The sequence below is a fragment of the Harpia harpyja genome, chromosome 6 (assembly GCF_026419915.1).
Source record: "Harpia harpyja isolate bHarHar1 chromosome 6, bHarHar1 primary haplotype, whole genome shotgun sequence".
NCBI classification, from domain to species: Eukaryota; Metazoa; Chordata; class Aves; order Accipitriformes; family Accipitridae; genus Harpia; species Harpia harpyja.
Genome location: NC_068945.1, coordinates 14,549,069 through 14,572,282, shown reverse-complemented (window position 1 = coordinate 14,572,282; position 23,214 = coordinate 14,549,069). Strand labels below are relative to the sequence as shown.

Here is a 23,214-nt window from a genome sequence, read left to right as displayed (position 1 = left end):
GATATTTATAACATCTTCAGACAACTGTACCATCAAACTATACTTGTAAGAGTGCAACTTCATGAAGAAAGCACGTAAGTCTCATGTAGAATATTCATACATATATTCTAATTTTCACACAATCACTTTTGTATCAATATGTAGTTGTTACATCAGATTTTTGTATCTTAGTATGAAAAACATACTAATCTATTTTGAGCTGCAGTAAATTTAACAATAATTTATTGTAATATTTATTGATAAGTGGAGAGTAAAAAGAAACAATACTAACCCACAGACGGTCCCCAGGTGTTTTCCTCAGTGTAGAAAATGTAATCTTTGCAATGGTAGGAAAAAAAAAGCAAGCCCTCTCAGATAATAGCATTTCCCTCTTTCCTTCTACAGCGTACCTTTGTCAGTCTATTTCTCTACCTGTTGTCCTTCCTCAAGCGCAGGTGGCAAGAGAAAGATCAGGTGCCATAAGCTTGTGCAAAGAAGACGTATCAGCTACCCTGCAACTCCCGTTCCACGCAATGGACAAAAGCTACCGCTTTGCCATCACCCAGTCTCCTGCTACCCGGTATGAAAGCAATGTGAGGAACTGATCAGTAGATTAACACAATGTCAATAACTAGCTCTAAGACAACAGTTTTGTTATTTAACTCACTTTGGGGAGCAGGTGACCATTGCCAGGATATACGCTCCGCTGCGGGGGTGAAGAGCCGTGCGCTCGGCAGCATTGTTTTATATGCAAGAACCAAGGCACGCGAGCACTCTTGCTCACACGCCCTCCACAAAGGTTATTCATCACCACAGCAACCTCTCAAAACAAAGGTGGAAACCCGTTCCAACAGCCCAGTTCCTCTGATGACTGAGGATGAAGGGTGCTCTCCGCTTGCACCCTACTGGGGGCTTGTTTGCTTGGGTTTGGTTTTATGTCATTGGATCGCATTTACTAATCTAATTTTCAGCAGCCCAGCATGCATGCCCAGAGCAGAGAACGGCCGTACTTACACATTAAACAAAAAAACTCTCCTATAGCCCCGGTTAAAAGGAGAGAGAAGAACTGGCCGATGTACAATTCCTTCTTGCGACATGGCTGAGGAAATACCATACTCTATCACATGTACCCACTGTCACCCCACCTTCCTCACACCCTCCCCTACATACCAGGAATAGCTGCTGTAAAATAACCACCCCACCTAAAACCAAGAAAAACCCCAACTTGTTTAACTATCATTTCTTCCTTCCTCTCCCCTCGCCACTCCTTTTTCTTCACATCCTCTTTCACTCCACAGGAGCTTAATAATTCTGGATATGCTAAGAAAATCCGACTGAGACAGTAAAATAATTGTGAACTCGGCACAAACAAAAAGCGGAATGTCTCTTCTCTCCCTGAAACTGGAAAGAACAAACCCCAATGCTTCCCCGAGTCACTTCAGGAAAGAGATTATGATCATTTCTAAACCTTTCCAACTACAAGGCAGGAGGAAAAAACACTGTCTGTAATGACAGGCTGTCAACACTCAGCAAGCAACATGGTTCTCATTCGTGACACTGATCCTTCGCCTGCAGAGCAGGGCACATGGGCATCAGCAGCCATACCACGTGCAATGACAATACTCAAAATGCCCAGATTTCTCTATTTCTCCAAAAGTAAATCCCCCATCTGAGCAGCCAGGTCTTGATGTGAGACTGCCCTCCCTATCTTCAGGATTTAAAAGATAGGGTAATCATGTGTTTTTTGAAATACAGGAGTAAAAAACCCCAGTGGTTCCTAGGAATTTTATATTTTTTTAATGGAAAACATGGGTGATTGGAGCAGATAACACAAAGTCTCAAAGGTTAAGTCCCATTTACTCCCTTCGAGAAATAAGTTAAATTTTGCTGTGGTGAAACCACCAGAAATATCCATCTAGCTTCAGTGATTCCATGGATCTAAGCAAAATGTATACTAACAAAAGAGTGGTTTGATCTATATCAACTGCTTAAGCTAACATTTTTCTTAAGTTTCAAAATAATCATTGATAGCTGACCATTAATCATTTGCAGGCTTATGATGGTTTGCAATTTCTGTCAGTGTGTTTCAGCATCCCAGCAACATAAACAAACATCTGGGACAGGAGGTTAATTTACCTGATCCTGCAATATTTGAATTAGCTAAACACTTTGGTGTAATACCACTCTGACACCAAAAGATGCCTATAATCAAGAACTAGAAATGCAAAAAAAAGAAAAGGATCAAAACAAAAAAAAGTGTGGGAAAATTCAGGTTACAGATAGAGATTCAAACTGCAGTTTCAAAAGAGCACACTGCATTTGCAGGTAGCAAAAAGCAATAGAGCGGGATTGAAAGCAAAGTGCAAAACACCAGCTAATCCCAAGTGCAGGACACTCTCCACGTACACTGCACTTGAAGCTCTATGCTCTATTACTACAGCACTCTCAGAAACAGAAAAAAACTGCATTTGAGCTCACACACATTTCTTAAGTGCAGCCATAGGCAAGCCCATCAAACTGGATGTATTCATAGCACAAGGTGATTTACGTCATGATGTAATCGCTACTTGACGTGATAAGAAGGCGTTGGCTGACTCAATCTTTATTTGTGCAGCGAATATTCAATGTACCTTCCTGACGATCTTGGGTTTCAAAAGAAGTCTCTCCACATGGACATGCTTTCCCACCCACGCTACAAGGGAGCAAAGGTTTTTGCCTTCTCCCCCATGCTGGCATTCAAGCTTGTAGGTCAGACTGGGACCACAGATATGACAGACAGCAGCTAGCCTTAAATTCGGGACCTTCCTGGCCAAGACACAGGCATGCTTCCACTGTAAGAGAATAATTTTACCTACATGAAATTATCAGGCTTCTAGAAAATCTGTGGTCTCTTAACTTTTAACAATTGAAAATACTTACTCTTGAAAAAAGTACACCTACCCGAGCAATAACAATTTTAAATAAAAAACATCGCTTTAATTACTACCTTGTTTTCTCCATTTCTACATACCCAGAAAATCAACTGCAACAATTTTAGAACCTTTTTCCTCCAAAGCTGCTGGAGTTAGCACTAAAGTTGTTATATTACTTAAGCGCTGGGGTTCAGAGTTCTCGAGCAGTACAAAGGAACTGCGTCTACCTTTAGCGGTTCCCAAGATAGCAGCTGTTATGCTTGAACTGAAGTGGGAAGAGCAGCAGTAATGAGAACGAGGGGAACTTAAGGACAGGTATCTTCCAACTTGCAAAAATACAACGGATACTTGACAACAGCACCAAATTTGTTTTTCCAAACTTTCCGTTAATTAAAACCTACTTGTTTTAGGCTGGTTTAATAGACTACTGGACCTTGAAATAATGTACTTGAGTTCCTTGTTCTGCCTTTGCCTCCTCCAGCATAAAGCCAGAATTACCCTCATAATTTTTCAGGCCAGAGTAATTTTGCAACTCCACTGCTAATCAAGTTAGCACATACAGCTCAGTACTGTACTGACCTCCAGGTCAAATATTCCAACGAGCACTCTTAACAACATGGTGAAAACCTGAACGAGTCAGACAAGAGCCCAGGACATGTATTACCCTTCCTGCACCCATCCTTACAGGGGGCTCCTTCTACCTTCTCAAGAAGATAACTTCAAGCGGTTCTGCTTAAAGCACCAATCTTCAACTCTGATATTCATAGGAGGATTCAGCATCTGATGCTGAGTTGTATCATGCCGATGCTTTAATGGACTCTATCCATGTAGAGAGGGGCTACTTCCCCCAGATTTCACAGAGATGTTTAAACGATTAGCAATTGCTAAGGGTGCATATGTTGTTTTTAATAACGAACGTGTGCTTTGCAGACCAGGCTGCATCTCATCAATAATTCCTTGGTGCAACACTCCTGGGAAGACAGCAGTGAGCCCAGCATGACAGAGTCTTAAATAAAGCAGGGTGTTACAAGGTGCAAGGCAGCATTCCACACATTTGCTGTCAAAGAATCACAGCATTTCAGCTGCTGGAAGAAGCAGATTGCCATTGTTTTATCAAGGAAAACCACAGATGGGAGAAACTGACGGGAAACCACCTTCCCCTCAAAAAAAATAATTGCTAGCTATTATCTTTTGCAGAGAGGGTATGTCTAGTATTGGACTGAAGACAGGATCATGATTCGGAGGTCAAAACAAGCACACACTTTTCTTTAAAAAGCATCTTCAAAAGAAAGCTGGGAATGAAGTTTGTCTGCACACAGACACACAGAGATTTAAACAGGAAAAAAAAAAAACAAAACCATGCACTTACATAAAAGGCTTTGGGGAGTTTCATTTTCTATTCAGCTGGAAAGGGAGTGAACAAGCACGCATATACACACACACACAATTTTAATCATCCTCACGCTGACAGCAGCCAGTCACTACTTCTGTTATCAGAGCCCCACAGCTTGTATTTCCAGGCTACAAAGCGCTAAGGCAGAGGGTACAAAACCTCCTCTGATTAAAAAGGCACGGTGATATCGTCTAGTACAACACATCAACTGCTACGGATTTGAAGTTTGGCCTCACCAGGATGTTACTGATTCAGTGGAGGGAGAGGGAAAAATAATCCATAAACTTACAAATAGTAAGGATCTCCTAAGATTAGCTGGTAACCTGGATCAGTCACCTTCTGGGAAAAACAAGCAAGGCAGGCGAGCCTTTGCATGCAGAAACTTAGAGTTTGCAACAAGGTGCAGTTGTTAAAGAGAGAGAGAGAGAGAGAAGCTGCACTTACGTACAACTCACCAGTGACCACTTGTGCAAATGCCACGTGCCTGGGATTAAAACTTCAGCTCGGGTAGATGCTGTCCCTGCCACTGCTTGATTCAGCTCAAGTGGCTGGCATCTCTCCAGAGTCACTCAGAAGGCAGCTGGCCAACAGGACAAATCACTGAAAAAATAGAAAAGAAACAGGTTCAGCTTCGCAATTCCACTGTGCGTTATAAAATCAGTTAGACTTGCTGAGCGCTGACTTCTTAAAACATGATTTCCCTTACTGCATGAGAGGGAGAAGTACATTTCTGATTAGAGTTCTTCCACTACTGTCAAATGTGAACTTTCTAAATACTAGAAATATCAAAAAGAATTCCTCTGTACAGCTAACGGGAACCTCATAGTCAGGATACCTGGACAACCTCCACCCTAACCCCTGCTCTCAAGCACAGTTTGGGGCTGGATCCCTCTTCAAGGGTGGGGTGAGGAGTTTACAAAGCCATGGACCTGACAGGCTCAGCAGAGCTGAGAAGGCTGCAAACCCAAAGGGAACAAGAGTGCAACACATCCGTAAACACATTTTGTAAAATCTTAGACAAGCCCAAGGACGGCGGTAGCGGTGAGAGCAGAGCCCCTTCCTCACCTCGCATCCCTGTGTCCATCTGGAAGCAAGTGCCGCCCACGCAGCCCCTGCGCTTCCAGCACTCTGCCCAGGCTGAGGGGCGAGCAGCCTGGGGTTGCGCTCACAAGGCACCAGCAGCCACGTGGCCCGAATGGGAGAGAGATGGGAAAAAAACTGTTTGTATTGAGGGAAACTGAGGGCAGCTCAAAAAACTCCCCACAAATCAGTGGGGCTGGAGCCCATGGGGCACTTGGGGAAGGAGGATGCAGGAAAGGAAGAATAAGGTAAAAACCAAGATGAGAGGCAGAGGAAGGAGACAGCAAATGCTGGGTTTTTGGTTTGGTTTGGGTTTTTTGAAAGTGACAATTATGGTATTCTCCCATTTTCTCCTCAAATTTTTGCCACCCCTCAGTTTTGAATCTGACATTCAAGAGTTCGGACAAGCTTAGTCCTTCTCTGTTTCATTTCTTTAGTCATATCCAGCACTTTTTTCTAACCTGGTTGCACACACAAGTCACTTCCAGCTTCACAGCTGCACCATTCCAGGCACTGACCAGTCCTTCAAATTTTGCCAAACCTGTCCTGTTTACAGTTGAATTTTCTTACAAGTTACTCTCTTTGGGACATCATTTTGACATTATCCCAATACTGTGACTTCTATGAAAGGTTCTCTTCCCACTGCCTTACAGGGCCAACCCTGCAGTGTTGTTTTCTATTTTATAAGAAATCCAATTAAAAATAATTAAAAAGTACAGATCGATTTGATATAGCAACAGAATTAGGAAGAAGCAGTAACAAGTCAATCCAGTAACAGGGCAAGGGGCAATAAGTCAATTCAGTCAATCTGAATTGATCCAGTAGTTGCATATTAATCTAGGAAGTAGTATATTGAGCTAGCTTATGTACTGAATCTTATCAAGTTGCTTACTAATATGACCAGATTATAGTGGTGGTTTATCTGTTAATCACCTAATTCTGCCAAAAACTTAAAATTCTAATATTTTAAGGGGAGATAGGCAATTCATGGTTTGCTGACCAGGAAACCCATGTTGAAGAAAGGACAACACACGGCCACAACACATTAAGGCAGCACGGGCTGCCTTCCATCCATACCTCATTTCCCATCCACAAGCCTCAGCCTTTCCCAGCTCACTGGCCTTGGGCAAGACTCTTTACCCCTCCATGCCCGTTTTCTCCCTTGCAAAACATGGATAAAGGTGACAGTCATCTTAATAAAATACGAGTGCAAGTCATGTGGAGCACTCTAAGAGCCAGGTATGGTTAGTAGCACATTCAATGCTTGCCAATACCCTGGGTCAGTGTGAGAGGGTTGTCATTGATTTCAGAGGAACCAAGGTCAAATGCTGAAAAAGCAACAGACCAAAAGCCTTCAGGAGCAATCAGCGAGACCTTTGTGCGTAGGTCTCTCTCTCTCAAAAGGGCAAGGGGGCAGACAAAGCCACCGGAGGATACACTAAAGAGGAAAAAGGGGCATGCTCAAAATTTACCTCTAAATAAAACAGGGTCACCTATAAAGCTCTGAGACAGGGGAATAGGCTTGGCTGCATGCACACACATATACACACCTATACATGTATATGTATGTATGTAAAAAAGAGGACAGACTACACCTCTTTTCCAATAGTAACTTGTGAATTCAGTAGCTTCTGACGCAGAAATTAATTCTTCTCAGTAGTACGGAAGAACTAAAGAATTCTGCCAAAAAAAGGAAGTACCAAACACTAGCACATGCATTGTTTCCAAGCTCCTTATCTCCAAAATTTGTGACAGGTTTTGGGATTCTCATCTGAAAGCCAATGTAAAACAGAAAAGGAAAAAACAGATTTCACTGGTGCGTCTCAGAGCTCCTCCTCGCTAATGTGATTTTACTGTTTGCAGCCCTGGACATGAACACAGTTAATGAATAATGACTGTGAAAACAAAATATCAGATAATGATGGAAGGGGGAGGGAAGGGCGAAATAATTGCATGGGTGGCTTGGATTGGATTTGGCATCAATTAGAAAAATTGATGCCCTTTTAATTATAGGAAAAAGGCTTTGCTAGAAAGATAAGACAGACATGACAATCAAAACACTTTAGTCTTTGGATTTCAATGTATGGAAATGGAAAGTTCGCAAGGTTGGGGTTTTTAAGTACGTTTTCTTTTTATAATAAAAAATTAGCTTTTTCTCAAAAATTACATCTGAATGTGTGTGTAAACCTTCAGCTCACTTCAAAGCTGTTACAGCAGAGATTTGTCCTGCTTTTATCATTCTCTGGGAATATTACTTACTACAAGTAGGACTGCCTCCTACAAGGTGCAAGATATCCTCCATTTCCCTTCAGAGCCCAAGCCAGTAGGAGTTACAGCCACTTGAAGAATCAGTCCAATAACCTGTCAACATCACTTAAGATCCTCCCCTAATTGGTTCCACTGAATATATTATCAAAAGAGGGCACTAGAGATTGCTCCCTGTTTGATTAAGGTTGCACAGTGCACGTTTCTTTCCCTGCTCTTATTCATAATTCCAGCAGCTCATGCCAGATTCTCACATGTAAGAAATGCCTAACAGAAGCACATGAAATGCATTGTCCTCCGTATTCCCTTAGTAACCCAGAGAAGCTTAATAATATCCTTTAAAAAAAAAGTTAAACAAAAGGGAAAAGGGCATCTCTCTACAGAACTCACACACAATTCCTCAACTGCCCAATAAAGAAAAATCCCTCACAGTTCTGGATATTTTACTGCTACTCTGTACTTCCGCAGCTCTTTTTCAGTAACACCAACAATGACACAACCCATTTTTACAGGACCATATCTACAATGAGATATAACTGCTTCTGAATAAGTGCTATTTTATAAATAATGTTTACTATCCTACAATTTATAATCACCATTTCTGTTATTCAGTATCTTTCATCAACAGATCTCAAACAGTGTTTAGAAGATTTAATCCTATTGCCCAACTACCTCTGCAGATGGGACTTAGAAAGTGAAAGCACAATTATACAAAGCAGAATTTATCCAGGAAACAGGAACTGCGATACTTAATCTTGCAAAATAACCGAGAGATAATTTAAAGTAAGGTGTCTACAAAGAACTGTGTCTGTGCCAAGAGGCTGTTTGTATTGGTTTTGCAGAGGGGACAGAATGTTCTCATCCAAAGAACCACAAAACAAACTTCCTGAACCAATGTGAGTTTTCTTTTTGCTTGTATTTAATCCAAGTAAGTGCGGCATGGACAGACTTACTTAATAATAATAATAAAAAAAAAAAATCAATTAATTTGGCATAGCCTTGTCTTAAAAAAGCACAGTCACACCCTTCAAAGTGAGTGGAACTGCCCACCTGAACAGATCTAGAACCACTGCTGCTCTGTGAAATTAGTAATAATAGCCTGAAAGGGGATTTTTTGAACCATTTTTTTAAATTCATTTTTCAATAGCATTCTAAGCAGCTGTAATCAACTTTTTTTTTCTTTTTTTTTTTTTTTTCCCCAATGCTAGTCTCTTGATGCACACCAGCAAGGTTTGAGAATATTGAGATAAGAGATGCAGCATGTTGAGATGGTAAAGCAGCACAGGAAAAACCTTGAAGTCATCAAATGCCAGTTTATTTATCACTATATTTTGTTCCTAAATCAGTCATATATGTCTTCTAGCAAGAAAAATAAAACAACAACAACAAAAAACCTAAAAAAACCCCCCAACTTCAGCTCAGCTTTTACCTTCTTTTGCCTTTTAGGAGCTCACAGGTAAGTCCACAGGGAAAAAGCTTCTTTGTAAGGCAAAGAAAAGCATTACTGGTAAGGCTAAAAGAGGCAACATATCATTTAGTGTGATGTTTTTGCAAACCCTGTTTAGAAATAGTAATGGATTTAAAATAAATTTTAAAAAATTATATACACCCTATACCCTACATGAGGACACTGAGCCCCCTCCAACCACATTGATGTCTAAGTCTACAACAGTTCTGTTTATATGTACATTTGTGAAATTTTCTTGACTAACAGAAATCATCATTTCACAAAACATACCATGCAAAACTACTTCCAGAACCACCAGAAGTACAGTTTTCCCCACCAATGTACCACAGGCATATTTGTCATATTTGCCACACAAATGCCCATCTCTTCTCACAGTCTCACGGGCTAAGATGCTGCATCATTTTGCCTGAAACTGGCAGAATGCCAAAAGAGATGGAACCCTCCACACAACTTGTATATAAGTCAGACACTTCTTAAAAGATCATATTCAACAATATCACTTCAACATGCTGCACTACAACCCCACTGTAGAAGAGTAATCCTAAACAGACTGATAAAATACTCCCCAGAACTGGGAAGGATATAAAAAAAAAAAGATAGAAACTTGATGGAAAGACAATAGAACTGCAAAATGTATTTCATGTTACTTATACTGATTCAAAGTTTCCTAAATCTGAATCAGATGTCTAAAAGTTGTCCATCTTATTGCCACAGAAGTTCAAAATTGCTATAGTTTTTTTATTATTATTATTACTATTACTGCCCTTTGAATGTTTATACCTTCCTCAGTTCTGTACATTAATGCCAGACTTGGTTTATTAACAGCAAACTGTTAATAAGGTGATTTCAGTGGCTATTGACTTGTCACTGTTTCCGTGTTTACTCTTGCCTTTTTCTCAGCTTCAACTTCTCGCAGTGTGAACAATGAAATCTGTTTTACTTTTAGGTTCTGCCTGCCACAATGTTTAGGTTTCAAGCTCTGCAAGGATCAGGTTTATTCATCTGAAAACCAAGCAGTAACATTTTTATTTTGTTTTATTTTGAAATAGGAAAAAAATTATATTAGTCTCAGGTTTTATAAAAGTTTTTTTCATATATTCAACTTGGATCTACTTCTAAACTTGAGCACATAAGAGTTACACTGGCATATATATACATATATAAACCCTTCATCACCCTACCAGAGGCATATCTTGGTCGCATTCCTAAAATTATTCTTTTTTAAATTGAAGTAAAGAGAGATTATTAATAAAAGACTCACGCGGTTAAGTTTCTGCCTTTCTGAAGTCAATAGACGGTTGGTCTTACATTTCAACAGACCTGGGATTTCTTGTTAGCACTACAGAAGACAAATCTGGCTCTTTAGATACAGGCATGTGGTAAGCAAACAAAACTGAGAGCAGCATATTAGTTGGGAAAGTTAGATTATTATCTTCAAATACTGTTACAGACTTTAAAAGGATGCGCATAGAGGGTATTGCAGTGGGGAACAGACATATGGATGTTAGCGGCTCAAGCATAATTCCCCGCCTACTCCCGCGAAGGAATATTGTAGGATTCTGAACTCTCTTAAAAACTACATTGAGTCTCAGACCTTTGACAAGGACTGATGTAGCTTAAAAGATGTGTGGGAAGCATCACATGTGGTATTGGAAAAAGCAGTAAGAAAAATAATATGTTTTTTGGAAAGGAGCAGGGGGCACGAGCAGGGGAGGGTGTCTTTCTAATCACTCTGAACAGTGTTCAGAGCAGAGCGCCTCAGCCCTCGATTCCCAGACTTACCACGTTCAATGTGACTTGAAGAACATTTTAAATACCAATTTCCAGATACTACCTTGTAGCAAAAACACCCATCATATCCCTGTTCACCATGCAGATAGTTTGCATTCCCCCTGCACCACCCAAAGACATTGCATTTATTTCATTTTCTTTTATCCTACTACTGGCTTCGAAGGGGACATTGTTTGCCACAGGTGCTCAGAGCAGCAGAAACTAGACCATGAAAAGTAACTGTGTTAGTTCTTCTAGCTGATCTTTTTTGCTCAATTTTCCTGTTCAGCAAAGGGAAAAAAAACCCAGATGACATTCCACAGAAATAGGGAAACAAGGAGGGTATGCATGGACTGGGGTAAAACATCCACCCTTCGCATATCTCAGCACTAGAGCCTACCAAAATGTCTGCTGTTCTCAGTAGCAAAGAAAATGAACTTTCCCAGCTGCTTGCTATCAAGTCCTTCCTTTGCTAGCCCTCTTGGAAAACGAGACCTGAAATAACCCAGGAAACTGTCCCACTGTAGCCTGAAAAAGTCAGGTTCCTCTTATTTTTTCAGAAAGGCAAAGCGCACTACGCAAAATGCCCAGTCTTCATACTGAAATTTAACAAATAAAGAAACTTGTTTAGAAAATTTGCTAATCTTGCCTTGTGTAAATTTATTGTAGCTCATTTGTCTTGTGAGACTTCTAGAGACGTGGAGGAAGGAAGCTGGAAGAAAGGAAATCCCTTCACAAGGAGAAGGATGGGGAAGCAACGCAAAGGAGCAGTCAGTAACTAGATAGTTAAGAAAACTCATGGCCAAAAGGTGAATGATGGAACATTTGCTTCAGACTGGTATAAATTTAAAGCCATGCAGTTATTAGTCCTTCTTGAACCTGACCCTTCCTAACTCTGTTACCACACTGCAAAACTGCGTCATCAGGAAGATATTGAATCTTTTCTGTTTATCAAGGAAAGCACAAAAATCAGGCAGCCTCTTGAAATCACTTCTGCGAAGAAAAGCAGAGAGGTTTCCACATCAACACACCTACAGAATTCCACCACATTATGGCTACTACGGTAATAAAAGTTATTATAAGCACAGCCTGCAGTAATCAGTTTTAGCGCTGTCCTGGTTTCATCTGGGATAGAGTTAATTTTCTTTCTAGTAGCTGGTATAGTGTTATGTCTTGGATTTAGTATGAGAAAAATGTTGATAACACATTGATGTTTTTAGTTATTGCTAAGTAGTGTTTGTACTAAGGCAAGGATTTTTCAGCTTCTCATGCCCAGCCAGCAAGAAGGCTGGAGGGGCACAAGAAACTCAGAGGGGACGCAGCCAGAACAGCTGACCCAAACTGGCCAAAGGGGTATTCCATACCATGGGACGTCATGCCGAGTATATAAACTGGGGGGAGTTGGCCAGGGGAACGGATCACTGCTCTGGGACTAACTGGGCATTGGTCAGCGAGTGGTGAGCAACTGCATTGTGCATCACTTGTTTTGTACATTCCAATTCTTTTATTATTATTATTATTGTCGTTTTATTATCATGATTATTATCATTATTATTTTCTTCCTTTCTGTCCTATTAAACTGACTTTACCTCAACCCACAATTTTTATCTTTTTTTTCTCCCTGATCCTCTCCCCCATCCCACTGGGTGGTGGGAAGTGAGCAAGCAGCTGCGAGGTGCTTAGCTGCTGGCTGGGGTTAAACCACAACAAGCACCAATAATTTTCTCGTGGTAGCTGAGGAGCAGGGGGAGTTTCCCCATCATGATGCAATCAGAAGTTGCTTCCAAGCTATATCAAAACTTGGATTCACAAATTTTTTATCTCAAAAGAAGGTAGAGCACACCATAGATATGGCCTCTGAAACACCTAAAACTTCTATCAACCTCATATAATTTTTTTCTCCACTCAAGCACATTAAGTCACATTGTTTATACTCAATAATGAAACCAGATACTCTTCATCAGTATGTGCTATCCTTTCCCTGGGAATCACAAATAGGCACAGTATTGAGACATCTGGATGCCACAATGTCAGTTCATCTCCCCATTTTCTCAAACACATTTCTTACCTATGCCTTTACATTTATCCCTAATTAGAATCACTGTTGTTGGAGCCTATCTAGTCCACTGGGGTCAAAGCAGTGCACCGTAAGTGGTTTTTCCAGTCTCTTCTGATATTGCCCATGAAGATAACAAAATTTCTGCTCTAACTCTAAGCAACCTGTTACACAACTCAGCAGCTAACGACCTTTTTTCTTTTACTCCATCATTGGTACTGACAACATGAGTCTTTGAACTCATTACCATTTTCTATATGATCTCTACTTCATGAATTAATGGTTTATCAGAATTTAATGTGCTTCATTGTATTGCATTCCAAGTTAAATCATCCAAAAAATCAATGCAAGTATGAAAAGCAAGGTTTTTAATAGCTTTTATTAGTCTAGTAATGCAGCTGGAGGAAAAAAAAAAAGAAAAAAAAAAGAAGAGCAAACCTGTTTTCAGGCCAACTATCAGGTCTAACAAAAAAAAGCGACATCTTTTTTTGTCAAAAGAAGAATCAGGAACCTAACAGTCTGCCTACCCTGCAACAAGGACAAGGTGGTAGTCTTCTTGGGGCCACTCCATTCTTTCAGAAGGATCTGCAATGCTCCCAATAGAGCATGACTACTAATTCCTATAAAAAACAAACACAAAACATATTTTTATAGTACTTAGCACTACCATTTTACTTCTTCTATTGTTAGTTCCCATTGCACTAGTACACATCACCAGGAGCAATCCAGTCTGGAGCAGGACTCTGGCCAGGGCAGAGCTCACAATACTCTGAAATGCAAGGATTTCTGGAGACCTTGGGCTAAATATTCTCCTCAGATCCTACATAAGAATAACAAATATGATGGCTCCTTTGCTGTAGGACAAGGTTAGCTACGTTTCCTGTAGGTGATGACTGACACCAATGATGGCCCAGTACTCATAAGGAGCCCTACAATGGACAGCTATAAAGTAATAGTTCCCAAGCCTGAGCTAGGAATTAGCTTTATAAAAGGTTCCACTTCTTAAAGCAAAGAACAACAAAACCCACCACTTATCTCTATAAAGGTTTTCTTGCTAATGTTTCTTTTATTGAAGCCTGTTAAAAAGTAATGTTTTCAGTAATGTCTTGCAGTAATGCCCTTCTACAAGTTACGGGTATATAAAAAGGAAATCCTCATGTTTAAATACCTTCCAAATTTTCTAAGCATCTCTTTTCCTGTGCTTTATAATTTTGGAACAAGAGTGTTTGTCCTTGATCTGATCCCAGTTTCTTTTTGACTTTCTTATATCATCTCATCTGTGCTTATATTTGTCTTACTAATAAGGAGCTGATTCTGCAATGTGGCACATATAAGTACAGAAGTGTAATTAACATTAATTTTAGGCCAAGAGCAGGATTTACACCACAAACAAAAAAAGCCTAATCCTGGGCTAACTGAGCATACATAAAAACAAACATGCAAAAAGCTCAACCTCCCTGCAAACTGAAAAAAAAAAAAAAAAAAAAAAAAAGCCCAAAACACCATGGTTACATGGACACTTTTCCCTGGCTCTATATTAACCTATCTGCATACTCCTTCTATTTCCACACTATTTTTGCCTGGCATTTATGACCAAAACACAATAACCTTAAGCAACACAGCTAGACAAATTCGAAGTCACACAGCCAAAATAAGAACATTAAACATCTACATGACCAAAATGGACTTTTGTGCATCCCATCCCTTCCAGAAGCAAAAAACATGAAAGCTAAAGGAAAGCCAGCCCATTAAGTCTCCCAAGAATGCCTAAAATTTTGTCTTGCCAATATCAACAAAGTATTTTAATTGTGTTTGGTTTTTTTCACAGCATAGTCATGTATTATCATTACCAATGCTTAACACACTCAAATATAAAATCCCTCTGAACAAATATTTCCTAATCCAATGTTTCATCATTTTAATCTTACCACCAGAACTCTACTGGGGAAATAGATAAATAAAAGCAGAAATCTGCTTTAATAATTTAAAATAATGTTCATCACCTTGTTATTTTATGCATTCAAAGCTATTTTTAGACTTGCAATTGTGGCCATAAAATATCACGCTTATGGTGCTGAATCAAAAAAACAAAACAAAACCCCAAATTGGTAAACAAATTCAAGAAAAATGTGGATGAAATAGTGTTCACTGTAGGCTGAAAGAGGTTATGCCATGTCTTTGCAAGGAGCAATAAACTCAGGGCCAAAATACAAAACTTAAATCAGAAGGTTGTAATGGAAAGGCTGACAACACAGGTACCACAAAACACATCTTACACACGTGTGTTACCAGGCTTGGAACAAAAGGAAAAGCTTTTGCTGTGTACAGAGCAGGTTTAGTGCAAACCCATGAAGTTCCTAAGCACAACATTTTTCATTTCTTCTCTTCCTCACCATCTCTCTCCTTTCACAGAGCAGAAATCTGGCAATATATCCCATGGAGTAGGACAACCCTGCAGCCTCAAGATCTGCAGAGGACAACAAATGTATCCCAAACTGAAGCTGCCTGTTTGGCAGTAAGGAAACCAGATTTTTCTGCTGGTAGAAGCAAGAACACAGCTCAGCTGAAGTGGATGAAGCTGTGACCAAGCCAGCAAGGGCCCAGCCTTAAACTCTTACTAAATACACAGGTTTGCCTGTGAATACAGAATGGTTGTGTATGTTGGGATTTTAATTAAGTGTTAACATCTGTATCATTGCAATTTCTTAGATAGTCTAATAAACCACAGCATAACTTATTCACAGAACTGGACTCAGTGACCTGCTCAGAAGCCTACCAAAAGCAAGGAGAGTGGCTGGGTGCTCAGCAAACCTCTCAACCTCTGTTACAGCAAAACACATTAAAGCAAAGAAAGAGGAACATTTTGGAACTCTCCCGGTAAGTTTCATTTCTTTGGAATATTACCAAAACCAGAGAAGAGAGACACCCCCTTTTTAAGCCTAATGAAGAAAGTAACAGTTACCAGCCTAACTGGAAACCAACCTTTACCACTTGTTTGCAGGAGATGTGATGAGGTGAGAAACTCTAGAAGCCTCTCCAGTATGTCAGGTAACCCACTGCATTATTTACATAGCCCAAGCAGTGTTGTTTGTCTTTAACTTCAAAACAATTTGTGAACCCTTATTAGAGTTTAATAATAAATCCACAGTTTCCCTCTGTTTGCCAGGATGAAATAAAGACTGCTACAACAAAGGAAGGATGCACACAAGAGATGCACAGGGAAAAGAAGACAGAGAAACCTTCTGATGCATCAAGATCATGCTCCAGAGGAAACACTTTCATTTCCCAGGAGGCTCAAAACACTGCTGTCAGTGTCATGCCCTGCAAAAAAACCCAAACATAAACCAGCTACTTCAGGTTGCACACCTAGGGGACAGGCCTATGTCATGTATAAATTAAGTCGGTGGATTACACCAAGCACACCCTGCACAACGCTTCCTACGAGCTTCTAGGAATTGTTTTAAAACAAGATGAATGAAGAAATGGGCCAAGGGAAGAAGTAAATGACAGCTGGTAACCAGAATGTTTCTAGAAGAAAGACCAAAGCTAATACTGTCTTTCACAGCTCTGGAGCATTGAAATCTAATTTAATGCAAAAAAATACGCTGATGATGTCTATTTGCGTGCAAATTTTCTTACAAGACTTAAAAAGAAGAGATATGAAAGAACATTAAATCTGGCCTGCTGTTTTTAAAGAGGGCATTATTGGCATGATTGTCCTGGTTTCAGCTGGGATAGAGTTAACTGTCTTCCTAGTAGCTGGTACAGTGCTATGTTTTGAGTTCAGAGCGAAGAATGTTGATAACACTGATGTTTTCAGTTGTTGCTCAGTAGTGTTTAGACTAATGTCAAGGATTTTTCACCTTCTCATGCCCAGCCAGTGAGAAAGCTGGAGGGGCACAAGAAGTTGGCACAGGACACAGCCAGGGCACCTGACCCAAACTGGCCAACGGTGTATTCCATACCATGGGACGTCCCATCCAGTATAGGAACGGGGAAGGGGGGGCAGGGATTCGCCGCTCGGGGACTGGCTGGGTGTCAGTCGGCGGGTGGTGAGCAATTGCACTGCGCATCATTTGTACATTCCAATCCTTTCATTATTGCTGTTGTCATTTTATTAGTGTTATCATTATCATTATTAGTTTCTTCTTTTCTGTTCTATTAAACCGTTCTTATCTCAACCCACAGGTTTTGCTTCTTTTCCCGATTTTCTCCCCCATCCCACTGGGTGGGGGGGAGTGAGTGAGCGGCTGCGTGGTGTTTAGTTGCTGGCTGGGGTTAAACCACGACAATGATGAAGACTAAGTATTTTAAAAAAGTTTCTACTGGACTTAAATCAAAAGAGCAATTTTTGTCAGAAACAATCAATCGACCTAGAGATGCAAAACTGACATCTATTTTATTAAAATGCAGAAATCCTCAGGAGATTAAGTAATTCTGCATGGTCTCACACATCTAAGGATTCCTAGCACAGGATTTAAATGGAAGATTTAAGTCAACTTCAGAATACGTGCAAAACCCACACATATATGGGTGGCTACCATCTTTATCACTTTTAGCTTTGTCCCTTTCTAGCATATGGAAACATCCACTATAGGAATTTTGTTTCTAATATTAATATTACTATTAAAGTTGCAAATTCGATCAAAACAATTTGCAGGCTTAGCATGACAAGACAGGCTTATCAAATGAGCTTTCAACCTATTGGTCTGAAAAATACTCTTCCCATGAAGACAAAAGCACAGCAGTCAGTGTATTACTGAAAGTCTAACTCCAGTCTAAAAATGATTAAGTTAAAATGTATTTGCAGAAATCTGAATTTAAAATGTATTTACATTTTAACCAGAAAAAGTAACAGTCTGTTTGTCTAATGATCCTTTCAAGCTTTAAACTCCACAGTATTAGGATATTTTTTTTTGCCCCTCCTATCACAGGCTTAAATTTAATTAAGATTAATTTGATTTACTGGCCCTCTAGGAATTGGACAAACATAACTAAAACACTAGGCTGAAAATTCAATCTTTGATTAACAAGCTTCAGGCAACTCCACGGGGACCCTCAAGTCCTTAAAAAAGTTAATCCTCACATAAGTGTTGTGGCTTCAAACTCTGGGCTCTTCAGTGAGAACATGCTAAACTCTTTCCCCACCCAAAGGAAAACAAAGATGTGGCATTTCACTGCAAAGAATTAACAAAATAATAGCTGGACGTATAGTGAAAAGGTTCTTTGTCTTGAAAGGCATAAATGCATCTCCCTGCATAAGGGATGATTGTGTTAACTGGAGCACTGCTTATTCTGTTACGCTAAATATTGCCTCAGGACCTCAACGAACCATGAGATGGCAAGGCTACATGCCAGTTTATTAAGTTACTTCAGAAGAATGACGTTCAGGCCAGGATTTCAAAGTTCTAAATCTTTCCTTATAGGAAGTTAATGTAGATGCAGGATGACTTTGAGTACAGCAGCAGAATGAAGATAAAGCATTCAGTCTGTGCACATCATCGTCTACGTGAGACTAAGGTAGCTGTTCCACTGAGAGATGACACATTCCATCTACAATGTAAAAACACCTAAGTACTTGTCTGTAATAGCTTTAAGTTTTATCATCTACAGCATTCATAAATTAACCCGGCAAATATTTGCTTAGTAGTGATGCTGGGCCAGTGACTTCACAAGATGCCCCGATCTACCCTTGTGAAAGTAGTGAGATTAATACACTCCACAGTCTGTAGAGCAAACAACATTAAACCAAATACTTTCGGGAAAACTAGGCAGGAAGATGCTATATTTATAGAAATGGGAGTTTAAGTCACTTGCTTCATTTTTTTTAACCACTCATTATTTATACCAATACCAGCAATGGTGGGATGGCTGCTGAGGAAACCAAGAAAAAAAAAAGTTTTGACCACAGTGGTGTTAACACGCAGCTGGGAATTCAAATAACTCCTCCCTGGTCCTGCAGCGAGTAGCAATAGCATGGCAAAGCTTCATCCCCAAAATGCTACTGATTTACATGAAACTGCCAGAAATGAAGAGCACTTTCAGTGGGCAAAACCAACCCCAGTGGACACAGATGGATTACAAAAAGAAATGCTTATTACTGAGCTGCAAAAATACTGCAGCAACAGGAAAGTGAGAATATTATGTTTAATCACCTGTCTTCCTGAGGGAAGTAAAAATATTTTGCATACAAGACTTACTCGGAGACATAACAATTCACATAATTAAAAACATGACATATTTTTCAGTCTAATTCTTTTCTAGGTACTTGAAGTCCATTTTTGTTTGCACTACAACCATACAATGCTGATAAAACAAAGAGCCTCTCAGGCCTGTAAATCATATTTTTAAGTTCCAGTGAGACGTGATTATGTGTTATTCAGGTTACATGTGGATTCTTCTTGACAGCGTGAAAGCTAGCAGTCCTCTAGCCAGGCAAGAAAACAGTGATTTCCCCATGTATCAGTGCTTAGACAGTTCCTAAAAATCTAACTTTAGCTTGGCACATTGTTTTTTAGAAATCTGCAAATCCTTTGTGATTTGACAATTTCCAGTATTATTTTCACTGTGAACCTCCTTGCAAAACCAGGGCTGAAAATCACATTCCTCTGTCACAGCCCAATGGAGAACTTCTCATCCGAGCCATGAAGCCCAGCTGAGCGCTTCTCAGTGCTTAACTTGCACCCAACAAGGAAGAAAAGATTAATATTAAAGAGTCTGTACTTCTTATTTTGTAAGCTGTTACAAACCCCACGTTTCACTCCATTATGTTCCAGGTTAAGCAAGACTACAGAACAAGAAGGGGTTGGGCAAATGTTTCCCACTAAATTTGCATGAGGGAAGGGAAATACCTATGGCCTTACATAGTTATTCTCAACCAGTGTCCCAGGGGTATAAGCTATACCTGTTCTACCTAACCAAATGGTTATTTGCATTCAAGTCAGGGCTGAGATGCAAAGCATCAACAACAAATTTCTGATTATAACTATGTAAAAAAACCCCACTCCCAACTATCAAAGATCATAAAAAAGAAGAAAAAAAGAACTGTGGAGATGCACAATAACTGCCTCTCCTCCACCTCCAGGAAAGGCAGAAAGCTGACTACAAGCTTTGTTTTTTGAAATACTTTCCGTTTGCCTCCTCTGCAGGGACACTTACAGAGAAAACAAATTACCTATGGCTTCCAAGTTGGTAACAGAGCTGGTCTGCAAACATGCCTCAGCATAAGGCCTCAGGTCACCACCCTAAATTTCTTTGTATCTCTAGCCTTGATCGAGTTCAACTTGTTTACTAAAACTGGCTCAAAAAAAACCAAAAAAACAAACCCACAACAAAACGAAAGAAAAATAACCCCCAAAATCTGTAGAGGAATATTCTCCAAGAGCAAAGAGGAACTGGCAGTATTAGTTGGGAACTAGATTGCCCCCTGTGCTTCTGGGAGAAAAAAAAAAAAAACAAAAAAAACCAAAAAAACCCAACCCAACAGAAGAATCACCTCACAATATCCTGGCAAATGGAAGCCATGGAGTTTTCCACCCCTTGAATTAGGAAAATGGGCTCTTACTTATCACAAAGTCATGGAAACCCCACCATGAGCAGGGCCCAAAGGCAGTTTGGGCTCAAGAAAGATCCATCTGTTCTTCATTTTTTACCCCATAGCCGCCACAGCCATCACTCAATGCTGCAAATAAACCGATGATGAGAAGTAGGCAATAGGAAGCTACCAGCTGGAACTGAATAAATATTTACAGATATCCCAACATACCTAGCAAAAAGCCTACAAAAGTTGAATGTAGCAAGCTAGCGGGATCTGACCATTGTGAGAAAGGCCCTTACAAAGAACCTTTGGCATTATCAATTAGTCCGGGCACATCTCGACCGAATGTGCGTGTGAAGGACGCCTACAATCAGCAACAGGGGTTGCTGTCCCTCCCAACCTCTCTTCTCCCTCACCCAAATGTACTCCAGAACGCGAGACCCGCTGCTGCCTACAACCAGCTCACAGATGGTGCTAAACCCCTCAGCTAGATTGTAAAGAAACCTAAACCCAACACCATAATTCAATCCAGCTGCAAGCTCAGAGAGGCACCCAGCCCATCATCTGTGATCCAGCCAGTGCTCTGCTCTCTTGAGTGCTTGGGGGCACTGAGAGGGTTGGCCACAGCCCTACCACAGAATGAGTGGTAAAACATCACAGAGAACATCTTACACAGAAGAAGAAAGAGAGCAGCCGTTACATTCTTGCATGTGGGAGATGCCTGCATCTTAAAAAACAAGCCTCTTGATTACAGCTTGGCAAAAAAGCATAAAAATCAGAGGTGGGAATTATTCTTACTAGATAACGTAAAAATATTTACCCAATGGCTCCTAACAGTTCATCCCCATCAAGATTTCCTCCTTTCCTTGAAGTGTATATGCAGCCCCTTTTACTTCTGTTATCTTTTTAGGAAAGGGACGATGAAAAGGAACTGCCTGAACCGCCCTGGACAAGGTCCAGCCTCCAGAGCACTAACTCTGAAGGTGAGCTCTCACCTGTGTGGTGCTGCAGAAGGAAGCAATGCCTTGGCGGGACACAGGATGCCAGCCGCCAGTCACCAGAGCTTACGTCTGCCTGTTTTTTAAAGCGCGGGGAAGAGAAAGTGATTTTCAGGAGCAGAAACCCAGCGGTGCAGATAGTGCCCATCCAGTCCCTGCACCCCATCGGCTGGGTGTCCGCACGTCACGCTCAGCTCCTGCAGCGTCCCCTTCCCACAGCCACCGCGCTGACGAAGGGAGAGCCGTACTACCAGAGACCACCAGCGTGGGCCAGCCCCTCCATCGCTGCCCATCAGTACCTGGGAAGCTCCAGAGCAGCATCTCCGGTTGCTCACTCAACACAGAGCGACAAGGAACGAACAGAAAAACAGGATGCAGCAAAGGGAGGCAGAGACAGAGTGAGGGATTACTTTTCCTCAGTACACCAGCCACGATGTTTTATTGGAGTTCATAGACTTAACATTTCAGGAGGACTACTAGAAAGTTAAATGAAGTGTGCACACCTAACCCAAGTCCCAAATGGGATATACAGTGCCCAGTCGCCATAGCAACTTTCCTTTCAAGGTCCAGGACAAACCAGATTTCTGATGCTCTACACTACTGCAACTGTGAGAACAAAATGGACGAGATAACTATTAATATATTGTTATTTTAAGTGCTTGGGGGAAAAAGCAAAATAAATAATAATATTTCACTAAAGATCATAAAACCACTTTTTTTTCCAGGAGGTCAAGAGAAAAACCTATGCACAACAGATATTCAAAAGCAAGAACTCAATGAGTTGTGAAAAAAAGTCATCCGGGAGAACAGGATGGTCCCCATAAGCTGAAAATTTGACATATAGCACACCTCCATTAGATAAAAGCACATCTTTTTAAAATGTTATTTAGCATAAGAGTTGTAAAAATGTGTAATGCCTAGCGCAATACCTCAAAGGCTGATCAGGCAAGACTTTTCTTTAAGATCAGGTCATTACTTCACACAGAAAACATGACTTGACTTGGAAGAGTCTTTCATTCACTAATTAGCATTAGTGCTTTAATAAGAGAATATTTCAGTTTTAATCTGAGCCAAAGTCTCACCGCTGTGTTACAGAAATTAATTTTGTTAATCAAAGCAGCATTTTCTTCCAAATCAGTGAGCTGCAGACTACTTGCTACAATGAAAATGGCTTTCTTTTATAAGCATTTCTGCAAATATCCAGCTTGGTTATTTATACTATGCCTTTTAGAAATTCCTCATACATTTTTTCAACTGATTCATCATTTCCTTTTCTTCAATGTTCAAACCTGATGTGAAGGGATTCTATTAATTGTTCAGAAGCATCCTCATTTTACCGATGGATGAAATTTTATACTATTCCTTTAAATGCGATTGCAATACGGAAGTGTAGCACCAGCCAAAAGCTGGCAAAGTTTGCCTTCCTTTGGGATAAATGGGAAAAAAATTATATCTTGGTTATCATCACAGAGAAAAAAAAGCTGATGTTCTTGTAAACTATGACTCATTGAATTTTTTTGTTTTGTTTTTAATTTATTTTTAAAGGAATCTTAACAGCCTTTTTTTCTTCAGGAAGTTTAAGTGTTGCAAAACTTCCTTTTCCTCCCAATATTATTATCTGTCAAGAGAAGAAAGAGCCTCTAAGCTGTTACATCGGAGGTTGGCAGAACTGTAAGCTTACCTTAAAAAGGCTGGTAGTTAAGCAGACGGTCACAACCCTTAGTTTGTTACAGAGAAATTAATGGGTTATTAAGAG

The 23,214-nt window shown here is 40.3% G+C and overlaps 1 protein-coding gene across 7 annotated transcripts in view; it reads right to left on the bottom strand.

Annotated features, from left to right (window-relative positions):
• The window catches only part of EPS8 (epidermal growth factor receptor pathway substrate 8), a 141,762-nt gene that overhangs the window by 100,571 nt on the left and 17,977 nt on the right, over nucleotides 1-23,214 (bottom strand). For 5 of the 7 annotated variants that reach the window (XM_052789795.1, XM_052789794.1, XM_052789799.1 and 2 more), the window contains exon 2: nucleotides 4,740-4,884. The gene's annotated coding sequence lies outside the window, so the exon portion shown is untranslated. Of the gene's footprint in view, nucleotides 1-4,728; nucleotides 4,885-23,214 lie in introns of all 7 variants that reach the window. The other 2 variants (XM_052789796.1, XM_052789797.1) reach the window with 2 other exon arrangements.